At 32.1% G+C, this 5386-nt stretch overlaps 1 protein-coding gene and 2 long non-coding RNA genes across 3 annotated transcripts in view; 2 read left to right on the forward strand and 1 right to left on the reverse strand.

Annotated features, from left to right (window-relative positions):
* The window catches only part of LOC135127293 (collagen and calcium-binding EGF domain-containing protein 1-like), a 52200-nt gene that overhangs the window by 46451 nt on the left and 363 nt on the right, over positions 1 to 5386 (forward strand). The window lies entirely within an intron of this gene.
* LOC135127290 (uncharacterized) lies at positions 2379 to 3357 on the forward strand. Its single transcript, XR_010280193.1, has 2 exons — positions 2379 to 2507; positions 2551 to 3357. It is a non-coding gene; the product is annotated as an uncharacterized LOC135127290 (long non-coding RNA).
* LOC135127289 (uncharacterized) lies at positions 3298 to 4827 on the reverse strand. The gene is made up of 5 exons (XR_010280192.1): positions 4502 to 4827; positions 4032 to 4426; positions 3926 to 3972; positions 3647 to 3841; positions 3298 to 3568 (listed from the first exon to the last, which is right to left on the reverse strand). It is a non-coding gene; the product is annotated as an uncharacterized LOC135127289 (long non-coding RNA).

Here is a 5386-nt window from a genome sequence, read left to right on the forward strand (position 1 = left end):
AAAGAATTGAAAAATCAAGAAATATAGAAATGGGAAAATTAAAAAATCAGTTAATCGAAAAATTTAGAAACGTCAAAAATTGAAAACTGAAAAATAAAAAAAATTAAAAATAGTAAAACTGAAGTATCGGAAAGTTAATAAATTGAAAAACTGAAAATTTTTGAAAAAAAAATCGTATCAAAAACCAAAAATTAAAAAAAACGAGAAATTGAACAATCAAAAAATCAAAACATTGAAATCCCAGTAAGTTGATAAATAGGAAAATTTAGAAAACAAAAATTTTAAAAATCCAAGAATTGAACAACAAAAAAAATCTGAGCCCGAAAACTCAGAAAATTGAATGATCGAGAACAAAAAATCTAAAATTTAAAAATTCGACAAATTGAAAAATCATGGAACTGAAAAATCGAAAAGTCGAGATAGTGAGAAATCTAAAAACCTAAGACTTTAAAAACTGAAAAATTAAAATATCGAAAAATTTAAAAACCGAGAAAACACAATATCAAAAATTTGAAAAATTGAACAAACGAAATATTGCAAAATTCCAAAACTGAAATATTGAAAAACCTAAAAATGGAAGGAAAATTAAAGAATCGAAACAGTGAAAAAATCCCAAACTGAAACATTGAAAAATTGAGAAATGGAAAAATGGGAAAATCAAAAAAATTGGTCTAAAGAGTTTAGACAGTACTTCCCTCAATATCGAAAACGTGACGACTGCATGCCTATTATGTTTTTTTTTTCACATTGGATTTCAAAGCATTCGGTTTTGTAGTTCCTGATTAAATCAATAAAATAAATTTACGCATTCATTAATTTTTGGGGTCATCCTGTATATGCAAATTCAAAAAACATGAATGGAATGATAAATCACAAGAAGAGACTCATCATATTTTATACAATTTAGATAGGATTTATTCAGCAAAATTTTGAGGTGACGTCATCAATTTTTTAGAGGGGATAAGTAAATATATTGTGAATAAAACGGTCCTGGTTTAATAACAAAAAAAATATTGTTCGTCTATAAAACAAGCTCGTCTTAGACAAAGTATTCGTAAAAAAAATTTGTGGTAAAAAATTTACGTATAATGGATATAGAAACATTTCTGACAGCCAAAGAGGTTTTTTTGAAAAAAATATCCTTGAATTTAGACCAAATTGAAATAGACACTAGGCAACAGGCACATTTGGGCAAAAGAAAGAGAAATTAGGGTTACGGCTTCAAATTTTGGACGTATTTAGAAACTTAGACCGACTACAGCAATAGTTGAAACTGTGGAGTCTCTGTTGTACACTACATTTAGAAGTAATAGTCATATATACTATGGACAGCAAAGTGAGGAAAAAGCTGTCAAGTGTTTTGAAATAAATAAAAATATAAAAACTGAAAGGTGTGTCTTGTTTATTTCAAAACAATTTCCTTACTTGGCTGCTAGTCCAGACAGGGTTCTAGAGGATAGGAGTGCATTAGTCGAAATTAAATGCCCTTCAAAAGCGCAAGATTTGTCTCCCGAAGAAACGATTAGAAAAAAAATAAACAAATTTTGTACATTGACAGACAGAGAATTGAAACTAAAAAAAATCATGATTACTACTTTCAAGTCCAGGGACAAATGCTTGTTACGGGTATTTCACAAGTTTATTTTGTTGTATGGACACCCAAAGGAATAAATATAGAAAACATTTATAAAGACGAAGAAATATATGTAAAAAGATGGCAGATAAACTTGGCAGATTTTACTTTGGCGCATTATTGCCCAAAATAATTGATTCAAGACGAAAGAGGAACTTGCCTTTGCGAGAGATTTTTTTTAAATAAATAAAATTTGTTTCTATTTTTTATGTACTTTAATAATTTATTGGGAGTACATTTTTCATCACCAAGACTTGCATACTTTTATTATAAATATATTTTAAAAATGATCTCTCGGCAAATGAAAACATATACGAGCACTTTTTTCTAGTAAACAATGAAGGGAGAAGTTACTGGGCGTAGGGCTTTTTTAAAACACCTCCTTTCTGGGATAAGTAGTAGATACACTTAGCTACTTATACGTGTTAAACAAAAGCTGTATTTTATATATTTTTTATTATTATTATAAATATGTTTATTAGTTTTATTAATTAACAAAGCAAAATATATATTAACAATAATATTACAATGAATTTTTAGTAATCATGTGTATTGAATTCAGGATCCTGAGTGGAGTAAAAATATTATAGTTCCCCAGTTTTAATTCGGTTTTATGATAGTACCTCATTGCGTAAAAGTTAATTTCCTTAACAATAGATTACTACGGCCGGTCCTGGCGGCTTGTTATAAAACTGAGTTCCTTGCCATAAATTAGAAAAATCAGCTGAGAACTCTATAAGGCCCGGTTTTACAATGCAAGCTTAAGCGAGGTTCAAAGATAAGCCTTGGTTCAACTGCAGTTGTCCGTTTTACAATACATGGTTCAATGTTAAACCGCGCTCAAACGAAGGCTCAGCTGAGCGCTGATGTCAGGGTGGTTTTAGAGTCCCTGTAGAGTCCCTCTACAGGGACTCTAGGTGGTTTAAGCTTCGCTCAACTGTCCATAACCTCAAATGTCTGTGCTTTATCGTTTTGGTGGTGTGACAGCATTATAATTGAAGATGGAAAATTTATTAGGAGTATTAACTGACGATGAAGACGTTTTAGAAATGATAAACATATTAGAACCGGCACGTATGCGACGACCAAAAGTTTTTCAGTTGAGAGAAAATCACTTTGAAAAGTGAAATGCTGGGGAATTTTTGAAACGATTTCGTTTTTCCAAGACTGGCGTACGGTTTATTTTGCAACAAATACAGGAGCAAATTACATCGCGAACAGAAAGAAATCATGCAGTATCACTGGAGCAAATGCTACTTGTGACTTCACGTTTCCTTGCCACTGGATCTTTTCTGCAAGTTGCTGGTGACTTTATAGGGATTAGTAAAGCAACAGCTTCTCAAATAATTAATGTTTTGGGGTGTGGAAAAGACGCTTTCCAGCATTGGCTTTTGGAATTCGTTTAAAAATGTGTAAATTAGAGGCAGTGGTTGTGGCAACAGCAGTTTTACACAACATTGCAATTATTTTAAATGAAGAAGAACCGCCAGTGGACGCAGAAGAAGAAGCAGCAGTGAATTTTGTGAACGATGTTCTAATTGAAAACATTGGAGAATATAGTGGCAATTATAATCAGAACAATTTTGTACGGAACCAGTTCATCAGAGAATATTTTACTCATTTGCTTCTTTTGATTTCGTTTTTAGTTGCAGTAAATAATAAAATGTAATGTAATTATTTATTTAAGTTTTATTATTTAAAATATTAAATTTTTGGGCAATTAATATTTCAATCTTCATTTGGTGTTCTGCTTTATTACTTCTAATTCAAGTGCAGCTTTGTCTCTCATAATTTGCATTTCTAGTTCATGTTTCTCTTTCATGGCTTTTAATTTAAACTCTTGCTCCTTTTGGATGTATTCCTTTCGACTTAGTTCGACAAGTTCTTTGGCAGCGGCACATTGCTCTAAATTATCACTTGTCTGGTTTCCTTTACCTATACAAACAATACATTAATAAAGTTTTAAGACAAGTGTCAAACATTTTTTAATATAAATATATATGCATATAATACCTCTACGATATGGCGTGAGTGCTGAAAATTTTTTTTGCTTCAAGATTTTGGGGGAGTATTTAGCCCAATTCCCAGTTTGACCATTTTCTACAAAAATAACCATATTTGATTATTATTAATGTTTACCACTTTCTTTATTGGGACCACTTATTTTATCCATAACAGGCACTTCTCTCGAAATTGCTCCGGTTTGATCTTTTGGCATAAAACAATGTGAAATAAAGAAAAAATAGTAAAAAATTTCTGAATAAAGTGTATGTAAGGATAAAAAGTATTTACCATCATTTTCGTCATCAGACAGATTATACCGCTGTTACTTTGGAATGCTGAAAAGCATCAACATTTTAATTTTACAATACATATTATTCATAAAAATACTTATTACAGGTTGTTTCGGAATCGCCATCAAATTCGCTGCTATGCCCCATTGGTTTGGCCCCGAGAATTTCTTTTACAGCCACATCAACATCGGTGGCCTCAATACTTTGTTGTGACCCTCTCCCAGTACCACCGACATAGGCTTTCTCGTCAGCAAATTTTTTCGTTGTCCTCTTCTTAATGTTGTCGTACTTTTTGTTCAAAACTTTGTGATCCCGGAAGGTCTGGCCAGATAAAGAATTGAACTCTACTTCAATTTTCTTCCAACACTGATTTTTTTTTTTTTTGATTTGCATCAGTGTTGGACAATTTACACTCCAGAATATTTCTATACTTGCTTACTAAAGATAGGAGCAAGTTTTCTTCGGATTTTGTAAAATTCGGAGCACGTGTATTACTCATCTGAAACGAAATGTTAAAAACCATCATAATCATCTACTATTAACGAGCAAATGTTACATATACACATATACGTACCCCAGTAACGCAAAAAACTAATTACTTTGCAGAATTTGTCACAAATAATTTATAATAATGTGACATGATGACATAGATGACAACAACAACACACTTCCAACGTGCTCCCAACGTGGTCTCAACTGTCAGATTCTCGGGTGCGCGCTACCAACCTAAGGAAATTTGTGGTTCAGCTGAACCGGACGATAGCGGTGTTTGTAAAACGGACGCATGAATTGAACCTCAGTTCAGTTGAACTCAAGTTCAGTTGAACTCGTGTTGAACCGGACATTTGTAAAACCGGGCCTAACAATCAGCTTATGGTAGAGCAGGCAGGCGATAAGGGTTTTACCTGGAAAGTCGCTTCCGTAAATTTTAGTGGCGCTCCTATCGGCAAAGTACTGAACTAACTGCTCAAATTCTGTCGAATTGATACCCATTTTTTTCAATAATTGTTAGTTTTGTTAAAAACTCTGCTAACCAATAGATCATTAATTTTCCTCTGATATTCCTGTTAAAATTATTCGACGTGTTTTGCATTAATTTGTGGTATATTTTGATTTTAATAAACACATTATTATTTAAACAAATTGTACCACTAACAAACATTTAATGACTCTGCGCCCTGTAAAAAGTGATGTTTTATCCATGTGCGAATTTTCAATCGATTCTATGATGGTTATGACTCAAAAAACTTGAAAAGAAAACATACAATGGTGCTTTTTTTACGATATTTCTCAGCCATATTTTTTTAGTTGATTGAAGTGGTCTCTGCGCTCTAGAATATGAAAAAAGCTACAGTTTGATGTATGATACATCTATATTAATATCATTTTTCATACAAAAAACCAAAAAAATGTTATACCTCGTCTAGCGAGTACCCTTAAGTGTGACTTATGCTTTCAG

Source organism: Zophobas morio, unplaced genomic scaffold (assembly GCF_036711695.1).
Source record: "Zophobas morio isolate AGI-343-1 ecotype UQ-CSIRO unplaced genomic scaffold, CSIRO_AGI_Zmor_V1 ptg000011l, whole genome shotgun sequence".
NCBI lineage: Eukaryota > Metazoa > Arthropoda > Insecta > Coleoptera > Tenebrionidae > Zophobas > Zophobas morio.